This window comes from Beta vulgaris, chromosome 4, assembly GCF_026745355.1.
Source record: "Beta vulgaris subsp. vulgaris cultivar EL10 chromosome 4, EL10.2, whole genome shotgun sequence".
Classification (NCBI taxonomy): Eukaryota; Viridiplantae; Streptophyta; class Magnoliopsida; order Caryophyllales; family Amaranthaceae; genus Beta; species Beta vulgaris.
Window position 1 is genome coordinate 47883088 of NC_079205.1, and position 10787 is coordinate 47893874.

The window sequence follows — 10787 nt, forward strand, 5'->3', positions numbered from 1 at the left end:
GTTATTTCATCTTCGTGGTGATTCTTTCCTCCCTCGGACATGATGAATTTTAAAAATTCAATTGATGTATGTAGGTTTGTGAAAATTAAATTGGTCTGAAAAGATTTCAAGTTTTCCTAAAATTATGAAAAAGGATATTAATGAAGAAAACAACTAAAAAGTATAACACGTGCGAAAAGCGTGTCCTCTTAATATTGGGTCATCTTTTTCATGGATCAATTTAACGCCAAGTTTTAAGAATTGGAATAGAGGGTCATATAAAAGTCCATGTTGAATTAATATCTAACTAGGCAGCCTAAACCTTTAAGCGTGTAGCTAACGCCCATGTCTTAACCAAAGGGGCGCAATTTTAAATTTATCAAGTTTTGAGGAGATGACACTTTTCTTATAAAAAGGGAATGATGCAATGATGCAAATCATAACCCATCTCCTGATTATTGAACTATAACCCCCTCATCTCCCAGACTTTTTCTCTATATCTCTCTCAAATTTCCATATGGCTTCCCAGTCATCCTTTCCTCCTTAGAAGAGGTTAATTCCCCTGAAATCAACCAACCCTAGCCACAAGAGCCAGCCCCTCTCCTTCCTCAAATAATCTTAATTGAGGAGTCAGAGGATGAGGAAGAAGAGGAAAACTCTTCCTCTGAAGATGAAAGGGGCAACCCTGTTACATCAAAGGAGGACGTCTCTGGAGACACCTCTGAAGATTCTTCACCTTCTCTATCAGAGAATTCTGGTGGGGATGAGGGTGATGATGGAGAGGGAGAGGAGGAAGAAGAAGAGGAAGTTTCCCCTCCAATCCACCGATGGGAGGAGTAAGAAGATGATGATGAGCCTCCTGCAAAAAGGAGGAGAGTTCGTGGCAGTGGCAGCAACCCCAAGGGGGACTATGGCAACAATGATTCTGACACTGATTCAGATGCCTACAAGCAGGCATCGCCAAAACATTAAGTGCACGCCTAGACTTAGGAATTTAGTTTTAAGTTTATAATTGAAGATTCTTAAAATCTTCAATCTAGGTTGTACTTTTATTTTTATTGTTATGAAATATAAAAAATATTTTGCATATCTCATGTGTTTTTATAGTAATTTTGGTATTTTTGCTTACATTATTCATCTATTTTATGTAATTTATTGTTTGTCATATCAAATAATGTATGACAAAAATTCAATTCCCATTAAAAAAGATTTATACAATGACTCTTGGGAAACTAAAACTAAAATTGGCTTAACTTGGAACATGATTACATCTAAAAAGTAATGACGAGGGTTCCACTTGGACATGTCATTAATATCAACGGTTTAATTCTTAAAAAACGTACAAATACAAGTTAAGAGTTAAGGGATATTTAGTGGGTGATCCATGTTTATCCATTTTACCCACTAAGGGCAAAGATTGGGGATAAAAAATAACTAATCAGAATTAAGATAACTTGATTACTTAATTAGATATATTTGTAAAATAAAATGTGACACTTAGTTATCCCTTATAAATAGGAATAACTGTTCCATTCACGTATAGTATAAATATATCCCTAGTAGTTAAGATCAATTCACTATTTAGATCCTTCTCTTCATAAGAAAACTCTTCATTCTAAAAGACAATGGCTAATCCTCAAATTAATGTTATCCCTGACTTTCCTGGAGAATGTTGGGGGCATAGATTTAACATGTTAAGGAAGATTAGGAAGAGTTTAAGGACGTTGAAATCAAAAAATGGCAAGTTAAGGTTCTCAAATACTTCGGGGAGGCCGATCTAAAGATCCAACCGAAAGATTTATAGGAAAAAGAGTCTAGCGCCACAAAAATAGGAAGGGACATAGACTTTATAGCAACTAATCTTTGGCCCCTATTGGGAAAAAATTATTTGTTCAACCTCATGATGGTATGCAAGGCTTGGGGAGCAAACATTGTTAAACAGTTTTTTCCCCTAGATTTGGCCTATAAATACCATAGATCAATTGTCTGTGAGAGCGTCCTAGGTGTTGTTATAAGGAAATACCAAGTGGTTCAGCTGGAGAACAACACCAGCTTTAGAAGGATGATCCAATACAAATGCACTTGCCGCTTGTGGCAAGAGCATAAGGGACACTGGTTTCCCTATGCCCTTGAATGATGAATATTCATATGACGATGATCCAGATGTGGGAGAGGATGAAGAACCACAAATCATCATCAGTTTCGCCCATCTTAGGGCAAGTTACAATATTATGAAGTGTTGAACACTAATTCATCTAATCTATTAGGTTTATTTTATCAACAAGTATATGCTCATAATTTCCTTAACATACTATGTAATAGTTGTTGATGATCAATAAAATATGTTTTTATTTCATGATTAAACCTTATTCATATTAAGATTAATTTTTCTTTATACGTACCAAATTACGTATGTACATACATAATACCCATACATTAAACTTGAACGTTTAAAAAGTATGATGAATCGAAAAATTAAAATCTAGGCCCTAAGGTGTATAAATATGAAGTCAACATGAGGACTACTATCAAATTGGTCAAGTTCTCTTCTAAATTTCTTGAAAAGTGATCTAAACACTTAATGGTTAATCCTACAAGTTATTACTAAAGTGACCGTTATATGAAAACCGACTATTTAAAGAAGTTTGTATTTAGAGATTTTATTCATTATTTCATCTCTACCTTACAAAATTAGAAAAGCTTTCCCAATTATCTTCCTCCCATTTTCATAAAAACTCAAAAAGATGGAATTCAACCATCATGAAAATGAAATAGGCGGTCTTGATGAAGATTTCTTCAATCATCATCAATCCTTGGATATTGTCCAAGAGGATAAGAAAGCTTTTAAAGCAACATAAACCCAACAATGGAACGCTCACATGGCCAGGATTTTTGGAGATAATTCAACCATGGAGCCAGAAGATCCAACATTGGCAGAATCTAGCGCTACCAACGTTGGCGCTAGCATGGACTGGCTAAGACTACTAGGGAGTTCACAAGATGAACTTCTCTTAGTCTGTAATAAAATGGGGGAAAGAGGTATCTAATACCTTCAACTTTCCGAGACCCCAGACTCTTACTTGGGCCTACGCCAAGAGATTGGTCCTAATATGCACCCAGACATCTGTCAAGGTCATAAGGATGGAGCCAGAGCAAGATGATTGATGTTATGGTTTTATATACAGTTTTCTCCCCTAATTATGTGCTAAAAGTTGTGATTATGGTGCTCTTAGGAGCCATTTGGTACTAACTCTCTCCATCTAGTTGTGGTTTGCTATTTTGTATTGAATTGTAGGTTTTGGAATCTATTACCTACTTTACATGATTGCACAGTGGATTAGAGGGGTTAGATGCCGAGTTTCTGGATCCCGAGGATGATTTCCGGGACTTTGAGCAAAGAGAGAACAAGAAACGAAGATTAGATTGACCGGCCCGACAGGATCGGGCGAGAAAACAGTTCTCATATTTCTGCTGCGGGCCCGATCGGGCGTTTTATGCCCTGTCGTAATTCGGTCTTCGGCCCGATCGGGCGACCTGGCCCGACGTCGGGCGCCCTTCCAGCTACTTCTGCCTGCCATGTTATCAGACCGCCCGATGGCATCGGGCGGGTCAGCCCGATCACATCGGGCGACTGATGGTTTTTGCCTTTTTCTTCGCTTTAGAGCCCGATCTCACCGGGCGACTTTGGCCCGATCGGGCGGCTGACGAAACGCGGGTTTTTTATGATTATGGGCCCTTCTTTTGAGATTTTCTTCTATTGTTTTAGGGCTTGTATAAATAGAAAAATCAGAATTATTAGCTCCTATCTAGTTTTTATTATTAGTTTTCTCTAGAGAGTGTTTCAAGAACCTTAATTTATTGCTTTGTGATTTCAATTCAAGATCAAACCTTTTGCTTATTCATAGTTCAATATAATTCGGTAATCTTTCTTCTTTATTTCTTTGTTATTTCTTCCATTGTTAATTATATTGTTTTCTTAGTTATTTGCCATGTTTCAAAGTATGAGTTTTTATATGATTCTTGTTATTGTTTTCATGATTATGAGTGAGTAGTTCTATATCTAGAATTGTGGAGATCTATGTATGCAATGAGGGATTGATAGATTAGTTTGATTATCTGGTATTTCACACTACTAGAAAAGGAGTGTTGTGAAGACGCTTTTTGGCCCAATTGGCGACGCTTAAAAGCGTCGCGAAATTTGCTCTCGACGCTGCCAAAAAGCGTCGAGCAGAATCAGTCGGCAATTCGCATCACCAAAAAGCGTCGCCATTGGCGTCACCAAAAAGCGTCGCCATTAGCGTCATCAAAAAGCGTCTCCCTCACCCGTATAGTCGTCTCTACATTTGGTTAGTGGGGTGCCATCAATTAATTTATAGACGCTTTAAAGTGTCCTAATTCGAGACGCTTTTTGTCGACTATAATTAGTCACGACGCTTTTTAGTGTTGAGAGAAATTTGGCTGGAAAATTAATCTTATATTTGTCATAAGTTCTTGACAAGGAAAAGCGTCTAGATTTTGTATGGACTCTTTTGGTACTTTTTTCATAATTAATTAACAAATAATTATATATAATAATACAATAATAATATAATATATAGTAATTTAGAATATAAAGTCAACAATGAAACTTGAAGAATTACATAAAAATACTTCGAACAATGTATATGTAATCATAAATCATAAACGTAGTTCGCACAATTAAAATTCCTACACACGTTCATCAATAATACTTCATAACTAATATGTCACTAAAAATACCACAAAATTAAAACACACTAAAAATGTTTACAAAACTAAGTAATACTAAGATCTAGCAAAACAATGATGGTAGTCAATTTGAAGCCTCAAGTAGTGTCCTCTTGTTCTTGATCTGTTGGACTTTTATTATTATTTTCGAGTACCTTCAAAAGATGAAAAATAAGACCAAAATTATAATTAGCACATGTAATATATCCCAAAAAATAGGTAACACGAGCATAAAATAATTTAGACTAGAAAGACGAACACTATAATGTTGAGGACCGTCGGGAATCACAAACCGTGCCTGGGTTTGAACAAAGAAACAAGCCATATATTCGCTTTGTCAAAAGTTATTCACAACAAACATATAGAGATAGCTACAATCCTGCATACCATCCTCCATAGTTAAAAGATAATCTTAATCGATTGAGTTAATTTATTCTAGAGCACAGAAAAGACTCACCACCTTGTCCCTATGAATCTAAAGTGATTTTCAGAGACTTATTGGCCATTGTCATTTAACATACAACAAGAAGATTTGCAAAAGACCTTATAACAGACAATGAAGAGTTCCTATAGGCTGGAAATTTTTTCTGTTTTATACGCTTCTCTTTATTCTGCTGGGTTAAAACAAGGACAAGGGTTCAGACTTGAATCTTGCATTCCCTAAATTTGCCTGCTAGCAAGCACATCTGGAGCTGGATTACCCTATTAAAATCATCAATCAGAAAAGACTCACATCCGGATTTAAGATCGATAGTAAATTCAATAGTTCCTAATAGATTTACAAGTTAATATTGACTCATTAAACATATAAATCGACTTCATCCACATATTATTCATATGGAAGATTAGATGAAAGGGCATGGGTTTAGAAACTACAAAACTACTCAATTGTATGTCCTGATTTTGTGTGATTTTGTGAAGATAAGCAAACCATGTTGTTGCATTCATTCTGCACACTAGGATGGCAGAACATTCAAGGCAACCTTGCTTCACTCGTAATACTACTAGCTATATCGCACAATATTGCCATTAAAATGAGCTCATCACTACAGACAGAAGAACATTAATGTTGAAAAAACAGAAATCTAAAATCTCTAGAGTAAGAGATGGAGTTCAGAAAGAACTACATAAATTAGCTGACCAAACACGGCATGCCACACAAAACCTTCGTTCTTTAGTGCATCACCATCATTTTTTTAGCCTTAAATTTGCAGGACCTAACCAGTAACTAACCAAAGGACAGCAACTAGAATCATCCTCAACTCACAATATGATGGAACTAGTTACTAGTTGTACATCTAATATGTATAAGAGTACGTAATTGAACGTGTCAGGAGTAATAAATTCACGATACAAGGATGAATATGTTGTTAATCAATGATAGAAACTTCATGATTCCGGATAATGTACCTTTAGTAACAGATAAAACTTCATTTTATAAGCAAATATCACTTTTTGGCTTTTGTTGCTTCATTCACAGTTGATTTCCAGCACTCGCATAACCAAAAAAAATTCATTCCAAGATAAATCCAAACACATGAAATCAAGTATAAGTTTCAACCCTATACCAACCCGATTTCATTCCTTATTCCAAACCTATACCACTTCGTGAACTCAACGACCCCTTAGTGATCAACAAGAAAATTATGTTTTGACAGCCATGCCAACACTAAACGTGTTTCTTTCATTTTTTTCTTGGGATCTAACCAGTAACTAACCATCATTTTTTTAGCCTTAAATTTGCAGGACCTAACCAGTAACTAACCAAAGGACAACAACTAGAATCATCCTCAACTCACAATATGATGGAACTAGTTACTAGTTGTACATCTAATATGTATAAGAGTACGTAATTGAACGTGTCAGGAGTAATAAATTCGCGATACAAGGATGAATATGTTGTTAATCAATAATAGAAACTTCATGATTCCAGATAATGTACCTTTAGTAACAGATAAAACTTCATTTTATAAGCAAATATCACTTGTTGGCTTTTGTTGCTTCATTCACAGTTGATTTCCAGCACTCGCATAACCAAAAAAAATTCATTCCAAGATAATTCCAAACACATGAAATCAAGTATAAGTTTCAACCCTATACCAACCCGATTTCATTCCTTATTCCAAACCTATACCACTTCGTGAACCCAACGACCCCTTAGTGATCAACAAGAAAATTATGTTTTGACAGCCATGCCAACACTAAACATGTTTCTTTCATTTTTTTTCTTGGGATCTGCTAGAGTTAGCAAAAAGATGTTCATATCAACAAAGGCCTAAGGGCCCTTGTTAGAATAATAGGTTTAAAAGAGTAGTTAGCATTACAAATGATTGAAATGTGGATTCATCTAAAATATAGAATTTATGCAGAAATAATTGCACGTTAGTAAAATTATAGTCTCGACTACTCTACACAGAACACTCATTCTTTAGAAATCAGTAAATCACTTTATGTATAAATCTGCAATATTGCAGTAGTTACTATATATTCTTTAAGTTTAGATGTATGCAGTGCACAAGTTCATATCAACTTACCTGCTATGATATATGCATCACAACTTTAAGAGAGCATATTATATATTATATATCCATGAAACTATTGTTATTCTACAGGTTTCTAAAGATGTTGCTCAAATCAAATATGAATGGTACTCAGATGCGATGCAGAATATCCATGTGTTTTTCAAATGAGAGATAAAAAAATATAATAGCCTCAATCACATCTAGGTGGAGCAGTGCATCCATGCAATGCAAGAGAGAATAATACCAAGTTAATACAAGTTTTTTTTATAACCAGAAGTCTAGATAATATAAGTTAGCCACTATCTACATCATTTCCATACTAGACTTGTGTCCTTGTAAACTCTCTCAAAACCCATCAAAATATCAGTGCTACTTCTGCATAAATCATAATAGTAAGCTATGAAAAGGCTCATAATTGCATTCACTTGTATATCAGGACTTGCGAGCATAATCCTACTGCCTTTAGCACATCCTTACCATAAAAAATAAAATAAAAAAAAAACCCCTTTGCCCAGGCAGCAGAGCTAAGAAGCAACGAGTTAAAGCATCAACCTATATATTCATTGCAAAAGTGTAAAATGTAGAAATACATGAAACCAGCTAAACTAGACCAAACAAGATAAGAGTTCAGACTATAAGAAGCTGGAGCAACAACATAGAATATAAACCTACTTGCTAGTTCACGGATGAAATCTAAAAAAGAATGTGACAATAAAATGAAACCAAACATGATGGGACTAAATGAGATCGTATATGTACCATTAGTTTTGCCCCAATCTTCTCGTTGTCACTGGCTCCTAATCCTCGACAGTCAACCTTAACCAGTTCACTTCCTTCAAAAGCTTGTCTCACTTTCTTTACCAGGTTATCAAGACACCAATTTTTTGTTCTAAAATAAGAAAGAATTTATATGTTATATTCACAAAACAAAATAAGATGATCCAAGGACAAGTGAACTTTCCTGAATGCAAAACATAAAATTGCTCCATGTTTCCATTTCATCTCTCTAATCTTTTTCTAGTTAAGAAAAAAAAAACTATAGATATACTTTAACTTTACATTTTAAAAGTGTGTTATATACTAACACAAATGAGTTTAAGCAACACAAATGATAAGAAGCATTGGTCATAGATACATCAAGCTTATAATAAAAGTCGACTACTATAAAGTCCTGACTCCTAAGTGAGCAGTGCAAGTATTTTATTCATACCTTTAGTCAGAATTATGGTTTCTTTGTCTAATTAAAACAAATGTTCTCCAATTTTCAATTGAGAAAATGACATAAATATAAACGAAGCACAAATTGAGACAAGTCAACATATTTGCGATGTTCAACTTCATTATTCATAAATACCACATTAGAGAAAGTAAACAAAATCCCTAGATATATAATTCAAGGTTTTTTATCAAAAAAATCAATTGCTATATTGTGAACATCTAGCTAGCATAAGCCAAAATTAAATCATAGTAATAAGGAATCTCATAAATTAAATTTCGAAAATGCAGAGATCGATAGAGAGAGGATACATACCCTTATATGAAGTAGACCATGCTTCGAGCAAAGAAAGCTATGAAAATGATTGCAAAGGGTTGCAAGATTTAGATGACAAAAAATAATTCTTTCTGCAGTTATCAGAGGGGAGAGAGAGAACGAATTGGGGGTTAGGGTTGAGATGTTGAGTAGTGGGGGCGTGGGGCGTGGGGCGTGGAGCAAGAGCGGGTGTTTTTATCCCAAAAAGTTTCAAAATAGCGGGCTAGAAACATCACGTGAGTGGCAAGTGCTTAGTTTCTTAAAACTCAACGCCTATTGACATCGATAAGGGTCAACGACGCATATAAGTGTCGAGCAAACACGGGTGTGAAGCTTCCACCCAACACTCTCTTGATGGTGTCGCGCATAAAGCGTCCACATATATGGCTTTTTGTAGTAATGAATTGTTTCCTTTGATTGATTCTTCATGCTAGGATTATAAGTTAGGCCTGATTTATATTTCTACTGTTGCAATACTGAATCTACTTCGAGAGGAGAGATACCGTATAGGCTTTCAATTATTAGGCAAAGTGACCCTTGACTATGCGAGAGCGGCTGGGTGATCTTTGAGGGAGGTAATGTTCGAGAGAAATTACATGTGCCCTTGACAGTTGACTTACTAGGTGGTTATCATTTATCCCTGTTTTCCCGAATTGCATGCATAGTGATCCATGATTCTAGTACTTTATATTTACACCTTCATATTTAATTGTGTTATCTGTTTAGTTTAGTAACACAACCATTCATCTTATTTCGTTAGTATAATATTAGAGTTCAGATACGATAGTATAACTTCTCCCTGTGGATTCGATCCTGACTTCCCTGACTACTAGTTAGTGGACCTTAGGTTATTTTTGATTAGGTGATACGACTTTAGCCTAACAAATTTTGGCGCCGTTGCCGGGGAGACGGTTTAATTTATTTTGTCTGAATTATAGTATTAAACTAACTTTTACTCTGAAGAACACCTGTTCTTTGGAGCCTCTCACGTTTGTTTTAGTGTTTTTGGTGTATGAGCAGGAAATTGAAATCCCCAAATCTCGTCCCATTCCATCCGGAGATTAAAAAGACTGCTCGTAGACTTAGAAAGAAAACTAAACAAGCTAAGCCGTCGGCAGGGACACCCTCCTAAAAGACACCATCTCCACCATCTTCACCACACCAAGAGACCCCTACCTCACCTATTACTGTCAACATGGGTGAGAATGTTACTCGAACCTTCAGAGACTATGCGCAACCATCTCCTGATAACGTGCCTACTGGGGTACGGATGCCCACTATTGCTGCTACAAATTTTGAGATCAAGTGAATATGGTTCAGAACAATCAGTTCGCTGGGTTACCATCTGAAGACCCAAATCAGCATCTGCAGAGATTTTTACAGTGTTGTGCTACTCAGAAGCAAGCTGGTGTTACTCCTGATGAGATGAAACTCCTCTATTTGGTTTCTCTCTGCGGATAAAGCTTTGTTCTGGTATAAAAGCTGCCTTCCACCATCACCACCTGGCCAGAACTTTCCAAGATTTTCCTCATCAAGTGGTACCCTTACCAGAAAACTGCAGATATGAGACATGCCATAGTTACTTTCACCCAAGATCCTGGTGAATCTCTATATGAAGCTTGGGAGCGGTTCAAGGATCTGCAGCGTCTATGTCCTCATCATGGGTTGGACCAGTGGTACTTGTGTCAGATTTTCTACACTAGAGTTGATGCAGAACACGACGGGTAATTGATGGAGCATCTGGTGGGTTCTTCATGGATAAAGCAATTGAGGAAGGGTATGAACTTTTGGAGAAGCTAGCATCTAATCAAGCCTCTACCATTCGTTCCTCTTTAAAAAGGGGGTAAACATGATGTTGAAGCCATTTCTCTACTGTCTGGGCAACTAGCTACTCTAACTCAGAAATTGATCCCTGAAGTTAGGTAATGATTCCTCCCAATGAGTGTTAATGCGATGGCTAGTGCTTCTAACTATAATGTGCATATATGTGATGCTTGTGGAATATCTGG

The 10787-nt window shown here is 36.1% G+C and overlaps 1 long non-coding RNA gene and 1 other non-coding gene across 2 annotated transcripts; both read right to left on the minus strand.

Moving 5' to 3' along the window:
* Positions 1-4589: 4589 nt before the first annotated feature.
* LOC125497007 (uncharacterized) lies at positions 4590-8963 on the minus strand. Its single transcript, XR_007273512.1, has 3 exons — positions 8779-8963; positions 8007-8136; positions 4590-4880 (listed from the first exon to the last, which is right to left on the minus strand). It is a non-coding gene; the product is annotated as an uncharacterized LOC125497007 (long non-coding RNA).
* Positions 8964-10338: 1375 nt separating this feature from the next.
* On the minus strand, positions 10339-10445 carry LOC125497136 (small nucleolar RNA R71). The gene has a single exon (XR_008969221.1). It is a non-coding gene; the product is annotated as a small nucleolar RNA R71 (small nucleolar RNA).
* Positions 10446-10787: the final 342 nt, after the last annotated feature.